Here is a 16568-nt window from a genome sequence, read left to right as displayed (position 1 = left end):
AGTGTGTGTGAGTGTGTGTGGTTGTCTGTCTATATATGTGGCTCTGTGATGGACTGGTGACCTGTCCAGGGTGCACCCCTGCCTTTCACCCAATGTGTGCTGGGATAGGCTTCAGCAGATCCCCGTGACCCTAATTAGGAATAAAGTGGGTATAGAAAATGGATGGATGGATGAATGAGCAGGTGTACGGGTGTTCCTAATAAAGTGGACGTCGGGTGTAAGTGTGGTTATTCTCTAGCGCAATCATTATTATGTCCACTAGGTGGCAGTGTGCTGAGCTTGCCGTGAACCACCACACGGGATCAAAGGGAAGAGGTTAATTTGCATGGGAGTGTTTCTAAGCCAATGGGGTTGCGAGGAGGGTGGGGTTTGGCGGTAGGCGGAGCCTCTGCCGGAGCCTAGATTCTGCGCCAGTGGCCGCTTCAGCAAAATAACAAAAGCCGTTGAATCGAAATCGGAGAAAAAACAAATCAGCCGGTTTATTATTTTTTTTTATTTTAAGTTATTATCAGATGTGTTTAAGTCAGCAAGTCTCGTTAACTCGGTTTATGTTCACTCCAATCTGATCTAGATGTGCTGAAATCATCTCTCCTTTGGATTACACAAAAGGCAGTGTGTGTGTGTGTGTGTGTGTGGAGTACCCTTCAGTTCGGGTAAGTCTTCTGGACTGCAGTACACATTGACCTATCATTGTGCATGTGATTTGTGCTGTGTGACATTAGGCTGAAGGTTTGAGGAAGTGCAGGTGTGTGTGTGTGTGTGTGTGTGTGATGGAGGAAACACTGCATCCCATTCAGGAGCTCGTGCATCAGTAGATTTCCTTCAGGGAGCATCAGCATCACTGCAGCAAGTGCACTTGACTGTGATGCTTTTAATGCTGAGCGATCTTGCTGGGAATGCAGTGCCTAATCTATAATGTGTAGATGAATAGTGTGCCATCATCATCATCATCATCATCTAACACACTGTTTGTAGTCTGCTCTCTTCCTGTGTTCCTCTACAGAACTTTTCAGAACTGATCGTGGAGACATGATGCTTTTTATTGTTAGTTTTTAAACCTGTAACAACAGATACATCACACTTTAATAACCACTTTGTTAACAGTATGTTCATTGTGGTGGATCCTGAGCTGATCCCAGGAAACATTAGGAATGAGGAGGGAATACACCTTGGATGGGACACCGGTCCATCACAGGACACTATTCAATCACCCAGCAGACATCTAGAGACACTTTTTAGGAAATGTTTTTGGGAGGTTGGAGGAAAGCCACACTGACATGGGGAGGATGCAGAACTTATATTAACAAGATTATATTTGCAAGTATGGATTTTTTTTTGAGTATTTAAGCCAGAAAGTGAAAGAGAGAGAGAGAGAGAGAGAGAGAGAGAGAATGGAAAAAATACCGAATAAGAAAAAATACAAAAAGAAAAATTTGGGAAAATAATGCAACGTGACGATATGGAATATAAATATATATAAGTAAATATGAGAAATAAAATGAGTATTAAATATAAAACGAGTGTGTTTCCCCATTAACGATCCAACAGGAAGTGTGAAATATAATCTGTGGTGAAATGCAGTAGACGATGCAGTAGCAAATATTCAGTGGTGTACGTTACATGCCATGTGTAGATCCAACAGCGTCTGATCATCAGCGCTGAACCTCCGAAAGGAAAGCTGGCGTGTAAAGTTCATGAGGATCTACACAAACTCCTGGCACTTTATCTGAGACGAAACAGTAAGCTGTGTGTCGTCGTCTTTCACTGGGGTCTGAAGTCTTTGTTCGTCTGTGGAGAACGCTAGAGGACGTAGCAGCTGGAGCCACAAAAGCTCGGGGTCAAAGGGCAAGCAGGCAGTGGAGGAAGATGTCGCTCCCTTTGTAGCAATCTGGGTGTGACCTTCAGGAATGAGCAGTTGGCTGAACCATATTGCATCCTGACCTAAACCACAGCAAAGGAAAACTGAGGTGATGGTTGCTTAGTTGTGTCAGAAGTTAACGGTTTTGTATCACTGTGATGTCACCGAGTGGAAATGTTATAGTTAGTGTCAATGTCGGCAGTCTCTAATAGAAGAGATAACAGTCAGGTTTTACTGTCTGCGCCTAAAAACAAGAGAGTGAGAGAAATAAGAAGTCCGATGTCTAAGTAATGGACACTCAGTGTGTATATAGAGCACAGTTCCACTGTGTTAATGACTGGCGAGTGAGCTGGAGGTAACGAGCAAGATGCTGCTGAGGGTTGTATTAGTGTGAAGGTTGCTAAACTCTGGAAGCTGATCTGTTGGTCAGAGTATATAGATGAGGAAGTGAGAGAAGTGGACTTTAGCTAGAGATGAATTGTGGACTGATGCCGTGTTCATCTCCGGATCTTCTACTTCCCACCTGATAGCGTTCGCATAGACTCAGCCATCTGAAATCAGGCGTAAAATGAGTACTGGAGATAAAGTGGAATTAAAGTGTGGATTGATTAGAGCTTCATTTATTTGTAAAGCGTGGAAGATGTGGAAATACACCGATCAGGCCAAACATTATGAGCACTGACAGGTGAAGTGAATAAGACTGATGATCTCCTCATCATGGCACCTGTTAGTGGGTGGGATATATTAGGCAGCAAGTGAACATTTTGTCCTCAAAGTTGATGTGTTAGAAGCAGGAAAAATGGACAAGCGTAAGGATTTGAGCGAGTTTGACAAGGACCAAATTGTGATGGCTAGACAACTGGATCAGAGCATCTCCAAAACTGCAGCTCTTGTGGGGTGTTCCCGGTCTGCAGTGGTCAGTATCTGTCAAAAGTGGTCCAAGGAAGGAACAGTGGTGAACTGGTGACAGGGTTATGGGCGGCCAAGGCTCACTGATGCACGTGGGGAGTGAAGGCTGGCCCGTGTGATCTGATCCAACAGACAAGCTACTATTGATCAAACTGCTGAAGAAGTTAATGCTGGTTCTGATAGAAAGGTGTCAGAATACACAGTGCATGATGGGTCAGGGCTGTTTTGGCAGCAAAAAGGGGGACTGACACAATATTAGGCGGGTGGTCATAATGTAATGCCTGATTGGCGTATTTGCTGTTTATTGAGCTGAAAGTACTTTGATTAAAAAAAAATCCAATTAAAATAGACAGAAAGTCAAGACTGCTTTAAAAAATAAATCTGTGATGCCACTGAAGATCACGTGTTCATTTTAAAGATTAATCTTATTAGTCATTCAGGGAGGATTTTTCCTTTAATATGAATAACCAGACACAGTGAGAAGCAGATGTTCTTCATTATTCAGTTATCTTCTGGAAGCACTTCATCCTGGAGCTGTGGACCTGAGCTGGGAATGATCTGGGGCTTCTCCCTCATGCTTCTGTGCTGAATGCTGACTGATGAAAACCTTCTGCTTCCATATCTACACTTCCAGTACCGCTGAACAGCCCAGAGTTTTAATCTGTGCTTTCCTTTAATGAGCCGTTGAATCATTACTGCTAATAAGTGTCTATTTTTGTGCCTATTATCTGAGTCTATTTTTGTTCCTGCTGAAATTACAGCTTTATACTGTAGTAGTTACAGAGTTACAAAAAGAATTCAGAAATGTAAAATAAAGCTCTTGAAAAGGAACAAACAAAACCATGTTATGGAAACTAGCAGACCAATAGCTTAATTGGTTTATAAATACTTGCTAATATGCTAACACAGACATCATTTACCTTAACGGCTAATATGCTAACACAGACATCATTTACCTCAACGCTAATATGCTAACACAGACATCATTTACCTCAACAGCTAATATGCTAACACAGACTGCACTTTCCTCAACAACTAATATGCTAACACAGACTGCACTTTCCTCAACAACTAATATGCTAACACAGACTGCACTTACCTCAACAACTAATATGCTAACACAGACAACATTCATGTCTACAGCTAATATGCTAACACAGACAACATTCACCTCAACAGCTAATATGCTAACACAGACATCATTTACCTTAACGGCTAATATGCTAACACAGACATCATTTACCTCAACGCTAATATGCTAACACAGACATCATTTACCTCAACAGCTAATATGCTAACACAGACTGCACTTACCTCAACGGCTAATGTGCTAACACAGACAACACTCACCTCAGCAGCTAATATGCCAACACAGACTGTACTTACCTTAGAAGCTAATATGCTAACAAAGACAACACTTAACTCAAAAGCAAATCTGCTAACACAGACAACACTCACCTCAGAGGCTAATATGCTAACACAGACAACACTTAACTCAAAAGCAAATCTGCTAACACAGACAACACTCACCTCAGAGGCTAATATGCTAACACAGACATCACTCATCACAGCAGCTAAAATGCTAACATAGACATCATTTACCTCAACAGCTAATATGCTAACACAGACAGCACTTGCTTCAACAGCTAATATGCTAACACAGACAGCACTTGCTTCAATGACTAATATGCTAACACAAACAGCACTTGCTTCAACAGCTAATATGCTAACACAGACAGCACTTGCTTCAACAACTAATATGCTAACACAGACTGTACTTATCTCAACGGCTTATATGCTAACACAGACAGCACTTGCTTCAATGACTAATATGCTAACACAGACAGCACTTGCTTCAATGACTAATATGCTAACACAAACAGCACTTGCTTCAATGACTAATATGCTAACACAGACAGCACTTGCTTCATCAGCTAATATGCTAACACAGACAGCACTTGCTTCAACGACTAATATGCTAACACAGACAGCACTTGCTTCAACGACTAATATGCTAACACAGACAGCACTTGCTTCAATGACTAATATGCTAACACAGACAGCACTTGCTTCAACAACTAATATGGTAACACAGACTGTACTTATCTCAACGGCTAATATGCTAACACAGACAGCACTCACCTTAAAAGCTAATATGCTAACACAGACAAGACTTAACTCAGAAGCTAATATGCTAACACAGACAGCACTCACCTCAGCAGCTGAGACTCGAGACAATAAGCATTTCTACGTTTTGCTTCATTATGTGTTAGCTTGTTAGCGTATGTATGAGACCTCAGTGCTGACATTTTCATAAATATTGAGAGATGAGGGATATTTCACCGTGTGTATCACAGGAACACAAAACTTTCAGTGTTTCATGATTAAATTGTTGATGAAAACTATGTGATATTATTAGACCTGGCTGTGAAAATTTCGACCCAGCGCCAGAAATCCCACACATAAATAGACTCAAAGTGCTAGTGAATTATCTGTTTTATTTCCGTAAGTCATGTCAGGATGTACGTTATTTCAGTGTCTGTGTGGATTTCTGTCCCCTTCTCAGGGTTTCCTTCCAACCCAACAACATGTAGAATAAGGGGTTAAGCTTAGGGTTAGAGTTAATGTGTTTTGAAAGACTGGAGATTTTTCCTAAACCTGGCAACCCAACCCAGCTACTCCAAATGACTCTCTGTGTGAATGAATGTGTTTATGGTGTTCTGTGATGGACTGGGGTGTCATTCAATGATTCCCATCTTCCAGTCAGTATTCCAGGGATCCACCACGACCCTAAATAGGATAAAGTGCTTAATGATGATAAATAAATGAAAGCATGTAGAGACCATTTGACTTATTTGATGTCAGCAGACACAATAATGGAGATGAAGAAAGGAGCTGTAGTGATGTGTGTGTGTGTGTGTGTGTGTGTGTGTTGTGTATTTGGGCGTGTACAGTGCTGCTTCAGTTCAGAGGACACCATTTAAAAACAAGAGATTCCCAAGAGGGCCTAGTAAGCCTCTGATCACACTCGCAGCAGCACTTGGAGCTGTAGCTTTGTGTTCCATCCATCTGTCGTGTCACTGAACCACCCACTTTCATCTGACGTGTGGCCGCCGTACAGCCAAACTCTTCGTCTTCTCCGTTTAGCGAGCCGAACACTGAATGCACATGAACACAGTCTATTTAGGAAGGTTGAGGTGATGATTGTGGAGATGGAGATATATGTGCGTAGTTAAAGCTCGAGGTGTGGAAGTGAGTCATGGCTGTTCTCTCAGGATCATTTCCCGTTATCGATCGCCGTATCTGATCATAAGGTTTCTGAGAGTTCTTGCGCTGCGCTCTCGCTCCTCTCCTAATATGCAGGTCTGCTGGCCAGATGTGGTAAGAATGTGAGGAAAGTTGTAGAGGAAATGTGATGAATGGTAGATACTCAGATGGACAGATAATGTCCTGAATGAGAGAGAACTGATATCTCTTATGGCCTGATGTGACATTTGTTTGTTCTGCATCAGTGCCGCCCTTTTCTTATGTGTGATTACTCACTAACAAACAGATTCATTGTGTGTGTGTGTGTGTGTGTATGTGGTATGTCCGGGGTGATGAAGCTGTGACATCTCAGTACAATTAGAACTGATTTTTTACACAAAACACTTCACTTAGAGCCTCTATATAAACTGTACAGCATTTTAAAGCTATTTGTAATGTTATGTAGTTTTGTATAGCACAATATAGATAGAGCCAGGAAAACTGTATCATATTTGTTTACATTCCTCACTGTTCGGTCCCATCGTGCAAATCCATGATATAGTCCTCACATCATGCGTGAAAACCTGCTGCTAACTGCTTTATTATCATGATCAGATAAATATGGATGAATATCACTGTGCAGTAAAATATCCAGACTCCTCACTGGAGTCATTTAAGCTCTGTCTGTAATCCATATCTGATGAACGATTCATAATCTTAGTCTCGTGAGACTAAATTGATCACTTGATCCCTTTTACTCAAAGCTAAAGTCTCAGAATAGTTCTGCACCACCATGTAAAGTAGGTGACTAATTAGGTGCTTTTATGAACCGAATATACAGAAAATAAACGTACAGTAAAGTTTTCTGTTGAACTGTTTGTTTGCATGTTTCACATTTCAATCTTTGTGATTATCTAAAATCAACGCATGAGTTAGCAAACACAAGGTTAGCATAAGTATACATGGCTAGCATAACACAAAGCTAGCATGGCTCAAATTTTCCACAGGAATTTACTTCTGCATGAACTAGATTTTTCAATTTTGGTTGGTCTTACTTACATTTTTTTACACGGTAATGTAGTTTGCCGGTGGTGGTTCTGGGAAGGTGAATATTGAATTGCTATGTGATCACTTGAAGAAACACAAAGTTCACTTCTTTTTTCATTAAGACCATGATAGTCATCCATCTATCCATTTTCTAAACCCGCTTTATTCTTAATTAGGGTCACGAGGATCTGCTGGAGCCTATCCCAGCACATATTGGGGGAAAGGCAGGGGTACACCCTGGACAGGTCAGCATCCATCACAGGGCGAGGAAATACATGAAATGGTTATTTTACTAGAAATTTTTTTGTTTTTTTCTCCTAGCAGCACCAGACAGTCAACGGTTCAGGAAACGGCTCTAGGAATCTTCACGATTTTTTAAATGACGTCTCTATGATTTGACAATTTAAAAAAGTAACAGCTTACATCTGGACATTGCCGCAGCCCTACTCGGCTCTGCTCTCAAGGGATTCAGTGGTCATGAAAAGGTTTGCGTGAGAAGAGAAATCTACTGTGCAGTGGTAGAAGAGACGAGAGCGGCCTGGAGGAAGCTGCAGGCCTGATATGAAGACAATTTAAGAAAGAAGAGAGAGTTAGGATAAAAGCAGCTGCAGAGCTCTCAGGAGAATCTGACATTCTTCCCTTTCCTCGTCTGCATCCCGCCTCTTTCCCCCGCTCCCTCTGTTTACCCCACAATCAATACTTTTTTGTGAGCCGCTCGTCTCTGAGATGATCCTATCCATTTTTTCCCCTCCTTTTTTCTCTCCCAGAAAATGGAGGAATTTCTTTCCATGAAAAAGGAACCAGAACGTGAGAATGCTGGATATTGGAAACGTCCTGGAAAGTTTATCATTAACAGAGATGAAAGACACATTAAAATGGCTGTATGGAAACCGGATAAAGTCACTGACCGTGGATTTAATAGACAGTATCTGGTGTTACGTCCTCATTTACATTCCTAACAGATCATATGCTTAGGTTACTGACATACCACCGTGCAGTCTGTTTATACCACACACCATGATGAGGCCGCTTCGTATTAGCCTGCATATTTGTGGCCCAGACAGTCAAAATCTAATGAGTCAGTGAAGAAAATGAAGACAAAAAAAAAAAGACTGTTATGGCTGCCATCGGTGAAGCATTGTATCTGGAGGCTATGCTCTTTCTTTGTATGCAGACAGGTTACGCTTGATGAACGAGTGCAAATGAGTCCATTTTTTATTATCGGATTCATTTTCAGCACTTAGCTCTGTTCAGAAAAGAAAATGAGATTTGTGGTGATGTTCATGGCTCATGCTGTGTATTCATACTGCTGCTTGGAGCTTTGTGAACTTGTGACTCATCTTCTGCGCTTGTTTACGGTCTCACATGTATACCCTAAAGATTTCTAAAAACAGGTTTACAGGTGTCTCACCTCTGCCTCAGTGGATAATCTCATCTTGATACTGTATACAGCTGCTGCTGTAATCATAAACACTGTCCTGTGCTCATCCCAGGACCTGAACATCCTGTAACTCACTCCTGTAGAGGATTATTTGTTTTCTTGGCAACATTCAGGCTCATAAAAGTCCTGTAAAGAATAAACAGCTTTCTACAGCCTTTTGTTGATTAATGAAAAGTTTTAGGGTAACATCTGGTCAGGATTTGATTTGATTTCAGTCAATAATGTAAAATAATCTCTTCTATCAGGAGGTCCAAGTCTTCTTTTTCATGCTAATTGTAAATCATTATTGGTTCCTAATGGAGCAGAAATCGGGCATTTTAGCTGACTTTGGAGCTCTACTTGGAGCTCTATTGATCATATTTCCTGGTTCAAAGACTGTATGTATACAATTCAGTCAAAATTGTGAGTTATAAGTAAGATATAGTGAAGGTATAGTACCTATATTTACAGTATTAAACTTCTGTTCATAGTAGTTGATTTGTTTAGATTTTTACATACAGAAATGCACATTCTTGAGTATTTTCATTCCAGATTTAAAATTGAATTGAGCAGAAAGATTGTGAATCTGGTATCATGAATCAAATGGAATGGTGACTGGAGTGAACAGAGTGTTACTGTAGATATTATAGCACAGCCAGTGCTTTTTATATAATGGCCTTTTGCAGGCATTCCCATCCACTCACTCTGTAACCAAACACCCGATTATTTGTGTAACTTCACATCAGACTCCTTTGAGAGGTAATATGTTGGCGGATTAGTGTAAGTGCATAACAGTCATTTGAACGATTAAGTCGGTGGCCTCAGCAGTTGGTCTGTTCAGGCTGTGGACAGCTTGTAGTATAGAGAAGTTCCTGCTGTGAGATGATGACTCAAAGGTACGTGAGCTACACTCCGCATCGCACCATAAAGTCAGTACTCTCATGGATCTGACAACTGTTCAGCCACAAGCCAGACTCTTTTAAATACAGGAGTGTGTTTATGTTCCTCCTTATAAAGGATTGAATTCTTCTAGTTCAATGTAGGTGTGAACTCGCAAAGTGTCACTACTGTTGATATTAGAGTAGGAGCAGACCATGTTTAGCTCCCTTACTGCCACTGTTCAGAGCTCCTAAGCCTGAACACAGGGTAAAGTGATTGTGGCCTCCTCATGGCCTCCTCAGCGTCGCCTCTTTTATCTACAGCTGGCTGTGTTTAGCAGGAGGAGCAAGGGGAAAGAGGGTCAGTGGAAGCACAGCTGGTCTGACCTTCCCCAAACCAGCTGCCATAACAAAGGACCCCAGTGAGCCTTCGAAAATGATGGCTGACCGGAGCGTCTCTTTCTTTCTTTCCCATTTCCCCTCAGTCTGCCCTTCTCTCTGACTCCATTTTATCCCTGTAAATGTGCCCCAGCTGTTTAGGCACACACATAGGTACATGTGTATGTGCCAAGTGTCTATGTGCTACACCCTTTTATACAGGAGTGAAAGGATATGTATCAGGTTAAGGTCTTAAAAGAAAAATCCACTCAGAACAATTTGTATATTAATCTTTAGAATTAGTTTTAATGACATATTGGTTTCCTGTATTACCCACAATGCTGTTCAACTACCTGCTGGTAGTTTCCTAATGGTGGGTTTAGTCCTTGCTTTATCTCTACCTAAAAGAGAGATGCAGCTGAATCTGTAGGCTAATAGCCCCGTCAGTGCATTAGTGGAACTGAGTTCAACATTCGCTGTCTCTACTAATTGGATCTATGTTAGAATTTTTCATTAATGTGTCACTGCGGAAAAATGATGAGAGAGAAAATTCAGAATCAAGCATCAATCAGGCACCAGAATCATGAAGACATCACACACATTTCAAGAGAAACATATCTTCATGTGCTTCTGAGTGGGGTTTCCCTTTAAGACTACAGGATCCAGCGCAGGACCGCAGCTGAGGCAAATCTGGAATCACAAGAATCGTAGCATCATATCAGTCTGATTCCACATGGTCCCTTTCTGTCCTATTATTCCACCAGTCAGAAGCAGCACGTGCCTTACTATTCACAGTGACTGGGACATGGGGGAGTGATGGAGGGGTGGAGGGGTAGAAGGGTGGAGGGGCTAGACATGCCTTTGTGCTCCTTTCCATTATGGCCACCACACGCTCCTGCTTGACAGACACGCGTGCTGACAAAAGCGAGTGGAGCATACCATTGTCAATTATTTTCTGGGGGTTGGGTAGGGGGTTGGTGGGGGTTTGGTGGGGGTTTGGTGAAAAGATGAGATGCAGTCACCATCTGTGATTAATGCTTTAATCCCTTCACACCCACCCAACAACCTTCCCCTCCTTCAGTCTCTGCTTTTGTCTCGACACACTTTCTGGATCAGTGCCATTGTTTTGCTTGGCTGTCGAAATGTTCCTGAAAGTGCTCCCAGAGGGGTCCGGCCACTGCCCCTGCCCCTGCTCACCATATTCCACTCGTCTTTTACTGTTCCTTTTCATGCTTTTGTTTGCGAGGAAACTTTGGTGACCTCGGGAAGCCTCCTTGCCCTAGTCAATGATCCAGATTGTCTTTGAGTGCGGCATCTTTGTTTTAATGCGGCCCTGCTGAAACACTCGTGCTGAAAGTCGAGCCAGAAGGCCAGCACACATGCTCGTCTTTATGCCTGTTTAAATGTTACAGACAGCTGGCCTCCAAACGTCCGACGTCCATCACGGCTCTCCTGCTTTCTCTTTTAGTACGGATCAATAGGTCTCCAATATCTACAGCACGAAAAGGATCCATTAGACTGTACAGATAGAAGCTATCGTCATGTCCCAGTCAATCCGCCGCAAATAACCTCGCTTGTTCAGGTGTGTTAAAGCGCTCAGGGTGTTTGCTGTGGATTGATTATTATGTTGGATTTTGGTGGTTATTTCAAGGTGATGTGAACAGTAGAAGATTTTTGGCCATGTGAGCTGCTATAATGGCTTGCTGAGATATAAGTTGCTGTCAGACTGCACAATTACGGTAGATACTTCCTGGTGACTTGCAGGCTCTTTGGAAGTATCTTAAAAGCTCTATTGATTTTGCTGAACCTTTCTTGCCTCTCACATTGGATAGTAAATGGTGCCCATATTATAAGCTTATAAGGCGGGTTTGTATTTTCTGATTTACTGAAAACTTTTATGATGCTGTAACCCAAGTTGAAAGGCTAAGTAGTAAGTTTTTGAAGCATTACTGTGTAGCTCCACTCCAACGATTTTCTGCTTTCTGTAGCATAACGCAGCAGCAGCTAATCTGTAGACACAGAGTCATTCGTTTTTTAATGTTTTACGTTAATATTGTGTAGAACATGCAGGTGTAGTCAGGACATGGAGCCTGATCTGCTGCATTAGGGAAGGTTTGTTCAAATGCTTTGTACATGGAATAAGCAAAGTCTTTGTGGCACGAATACTGCCAGAGGTCGGGCTAGTAATCGGTTCAGCAGTTGTTTGTTGCGTCTCTGTCCTGCGTAGTGACGTTTACTGTGTCACCACATGGCCGAAAGCAGCTGTCCCCTTCCATTAGCATGACAAAGCTGTCCGCCCCTGCTGCTCGCACCGGACGTCACGACACATCAAGAAGGAGCCATGTGGCATGTCCCAGCAGTTCTGTGGGCCATCTGTGGGCTTGTACTCGTTTTCTCTCCCTCTCACGTGTAGTAATGCTGTGCTGCTGGAGTGTAGCTACAGGCGTCAGACAACAGAACAGAATCAGACCAGGACAGATTTGTACCTTTACCTGTTAATTACTCACATACTGCATGTATTGCAGTTACTGAGTAATACTGTATGCTTGACTATGGATAACTGAATAACACGCAGTGATATAACAGGTCAAACCCCTGTTGAGTCGTGTTAAGACGAGGGTGAAGAGTTAAAAACAAAGTTGTTGTAATTTGCATAGTTGTATTTTGCGTTTAAAATGTTATTTTACTGTTAGATTGATTCTGCTGTTCTGTTGGTGCTGTTCTGCAGAAAAGGGTTAACATGTCCAAGTTTATATCACTTAATATTAGACGTCTCAGGAACGGATCTTGATGACATTCCGTTCCAAAATACAGCCACCGTGTGGTAACATGTACTAAGCCCTTCTCAGGCCACATACTATAACGCTGTATGATTGCCGCTTTGTGAGTTAATGATGAATGAATTCATGAAGTTTGAAAGGTCTGAACTCAGAGGCATGAAGCAGTGACGCTGCACCAGTCGACGTCTCCTTCAACTGAGACACTCAGCCATAAAACCCCTGATAGCAGCGGTTGCTATGGGAGCTGGTTGCCATGCAGTGCACAGGAGGATGTGTGTGAGTGTGTGTGTGTGTGTGTGTGTGTGTGTGGTCTTTGGGGGTGGTTGTTGTTGACACCAAAGTGACAGACTTCCGATCCTGTTCACAGGACACAGGGCGAGTCCCAGAAAGAAGAATAATGGCAAGAGATAGCTGGATAGAGCTCATCAAATCACACTTCCACTCTTTTAGTTTTCATAATCATAATAATTCATACAACAGCTAGACTTACAGATGGAACGGGTGCTGTTCAGAATCTTATTCTCAGAAGAACAAATGAGCTTTCAGAAGAGTTTCGAAGATGTGTTAGATTCTCACCAGGATTGTGTAAATGTGAGACAGTCAGGCTGGACGGGTTGTCGGGAGGTCGTGTTTGTGCCGGTATGAGCTGGGAGTTTCCCTCCATGGTGAATGCAGACCTGAGAAGGAACGAGAGGTGATCAAGTTTTCATCGGGCTATCGGAGCACTCTCGCTCCACTCAGCACCACTGGCCAGAAAAACAGCAGAATGAAAGGACGATCTGTTCATGAATTCAAGTCAGAAGGAAGGACTTGTTATGACATAAATAGTGTGTGATAAAATGTATTGTTTGTACCACCAGAGCACAGCTGAATTCTCCAGTCTGAAGATGTCCATTAGTATTTTCTTCAAGCAGCAGCTGCCTCGGGTTTTAAAATAAATTATATGTTCATATTCATGCTTATCGTTCCTATAGTAACAGCTACATGAGGGCAGAAAGTCCACATAATTTAAGGCTAATAATAAACTAAGGTAACATGAAGTTGTGGATGTGGTGAGGTTCAGTTCATCAGGACAGGCTGTGTTCTCATTAAACATCTCCTGGTTCTTTGTGAAGTTCCTGATTCTTTTAACATTTGGTCTATAAGATATCCACCATACTGATCATCCTTCAGCTACATTTGTTCTGGAAGAAACTCTTGGGGTTTATATAATTTATAAACCTATTTTGTTAGAATAGTTTGTGTCATCATTTCAGTTTCAAGATTAATTTCAAGATTAAAACACAAACTTTTTAAACTCTGTACCAGTTGTGCCAGTTGTTCTGCGTCACATCACCTTGGACTTTGTCCAATCTAAACTGTTTAATTTTGGTGAGGCTGTGAGCTCAGATTCCTGTTCTTGGCAGACTGGAGTGGAATCTGATGTGTTCTTCTGCTCTTGTAGCTCATCAGCTTGAGAGTTTAATGTCTGCTGCATTATGAGATGCTTTTCTGCTCAGCACACTTGTAAAGAGTGATTGTTTGTATGACTTCAGCCTTCCTGTTCTATGATCCTCTCTGTCCGTTCACCTCTGACTCTCTCATCTACAAGGTGTTTCCACTCACATTAACTGCTTTCAATGAGATGATTAGTTTTGTGTTGATGATGGCCTGGGCACTTTCAAATTTATTTCCATTTTTTGTTTACTGTTGAGACCGGGCTAGTTTTCCTGACAACCTGTACTGCAAGCATTTCAATGTAATTGATGAGAATTTAGAGGAAATGACATCACATAGCAAGAGTTTTTGTCACAAATCCACCAACAATTTTTTTACAGTTTAATTTGGACCAGCTGTGGACAGTCCCTTTATTTTGGAATAATGTCAATGCTTACATGTGTGTGTGTGTGCGTGCGTGTGTGTGTGTGTTTGTGTGTGTGCACGGCTGTAATTGTGTTTATTTCATTCTTCCCTGGAACTGTCACAGCAGAAAAAAGGAGTAATAACTGGCAGAGATTTGTTTTAAGCTAAAAGACCTGTGTGTGTGTGTGTGTGAATGAGTGAGTGTGTGTAAGAGTGAGTGAGTGAGTGAGTGAATGAGTGAGTGTGTGTGTGTGTAGGAGTGAGTGAGTGTGTGTGTGTGTGTAGGAGTGAGTGAGTGAGTGTGTGTGTGTGTAGGAGTGAGTGAGTGAGTGTGTGTGTGTGTAGGAGTGAGTGTGTGTGTGTGTAGGAGTGAGTGTGTGTGTGTGTGTGTAGGAGTGAGTGAGTGTGTGTGTGTGTAGGAGTGAGTGAGTGTGTGTGTGTGTAGGAGTGAGTGAGTGAGTGAGTGTGTGTGTGTGTAGGAGTGAGTGAGTGTGTGTGTGTGTGTAGGAGTGAGTGAGTGAGTGAGTGAGTGAATGAGTGAGTGTGTGTGTGTAGGAGTGAGTGAGTGTGTGTGTGTGTGTGTGTGTGTAGGAGTGAGTGAGTGAGTGTGTGTGTGTGTAGGAGTGAGTGAGTGAGTGTGTGTGTGTAGGAGTGAGTGAGTGAGTGTGTGTGTGTGTAGGAGTGAGTGAGTGAGTGTGTGTGTGTGTAGGAGTGAGTGAGTGAGTGAGTGTGTGTGTGTGTAGGAGTGAGTGAGTGAGTGTGTGTGTGTGTAGGAGTGAGTGAGTGAGTGAATGAGTGAGTGTGTGTGTGTAGGAGTGAGTGAGTGTGTGTGTGTGTGTGTGTGTGTAGGAGTGAGTGAGTGAATGAGTGAGTGTGTGTGTGTAGGAGTGAGTGAGTGAGTGTGTGTGTAGGAGTGAGTGAGTGAGTGAATGAGTGAGGGTGTGTGTGTAGGAGTGAGTGAGTGAGTGTGTGTGTGTGTGTGTAGGAGTGAGTGAGTGAGTGAGTGAATGAGTGAGGGTGTGTGTGTAGGAGTGAGTGAGTGAGTGAGTGAGTGAATGAGTGAGTGAGTGTGTGTAGGAGTGAGTGAGTGAGTGAATGAGTGAGTGTGTGTGTGTAGGAGTGAGTGAGTGAGTGTTTGCGTGACTGAGTGAGTGAGTGTGTGTGTATAAGAGTGAGTGAGTGTGTGAGTGAATGAGTGAGTGTGTGTGTGTAGGAGTGAGTGAGTGAGTGTGTGTTTGCGTGACTGAGTGTGTGTGTGTGTGTATAAGAGTGAGTGAGTGTGTGAGTGAATGAGTGAGTGTGTGTGTGTAGGAGTGAGTGAGTGAGTGAATGAGTGAGTGTGTGTGTGTAGGAGTGAGTGAGTGAGTGAGTGAGTGTTTGCGTGACTGAGTGAGTGAGTGAGTGTGTGTGTATAAGAGTGAGTGAGTGTGTGAGTGAATGAGTGAGTGTGTGTGTGTAGGAGTGAGTGAGTGAATGAGTGAGTGTGTGTGTGTGTAGGAGTGAGTGAGTGTTTGCGTGACTGAGTGAGTGAGTGAGTGTGTGTGTATAAGAGTGAGTGAGTGTGTGAGTGAATGAGTGAGTGTGTGTGTGTAGGAGTGAGTGAGTGAGTGAATGAGTGAGTGTGTGTGTGTAGGAGTGAGTGAGTGAGTGTTTGCGTGACTGAGTGTGTGTGTGTGTATAAGAGTGAGTGAGTGTGTGAGTGAATGAGTGAGTGTGTGTGTGTAGGAGTGAGTGAGTGAGTGAGTGTTTACGTGACTGACTGAGTGAGTAAGTGAGTATATGAGTGAGTGAGTGAGTGAGTGAGTGAGTATATGAGTGAGTATATGAGTGAGTATATGAGTGAGTATATGAGTGAGTGAGTGTTTTTGTGAGTGAGTGAGTGAGTGAGTATATGAGTGAGTATATGAGTGAGTGAGTGTTTTTGTGAGTGAGTGAGTGAGTGAGTGAGTGAGTGAGTGAGTATATGAGTGAGTATATGAGTGAGTGAGTGTTTTTGTGAGTGAGTGAGTGAGTGAGTATATGAGTGAGTATATGAGTGAGTATATGAGTGAGTGAGTGTTTTTGTGAGTGAGTGAGTGAGTGAGTATATGAGTGAGTATATGAGTGAGTGAGTGTTTTTGTGAGTGAGTGAGTGAGTGAGTGAGTGAGTATATGAGTGAGTGAGTGTTTTTGTGAGTGAGTGAGTATATGAGTGAGTGAGTGTTTTTGTG

General features: G+C 42.5%; 1 protein-coding gene across 2 annotated transcripts in view; it reads left to right on the top strand.

Moving 5' to 3' along the window:
• The first annotated feature begins 386 nt into the window (after window positions 1-386).
• Window positions 387-16568, top strand: part of numbl (NUMB like endocytic adaptor protein) — a 54157-nt gene continuing 37975 nt past the window's right edge. For both annotated transcript variants that reach the window (XM_058413951.1, XM_058413950.1), the window contains exon 1: window positions 387-653. The gene's annotated coding sequence lies outside the window, so the exon portion shown is untranslated. The remainder of the gene's footprint in view (window positions 654-16568) is intronic.

Source organism: Hemibagrus wyckioides, linkage group LG17 (assembly GCF_019097595.1).
Source record: "Hemibagrus wyckioides isolate EC202008001 linkage group LG17, SWU_Hwy_1.0, whole genome shotgun sequence".
NCBI lineage: Eukaryota > Metazoa > Chordata > Actinopteri > Siluriformes > Bagridae > Hemibagrus > Hemibagrus wyckioides.
Note: the sequence above shows the minus strand (reverse complement) of the source record. Positions and strands in the feature narration are given on the sequence as shown.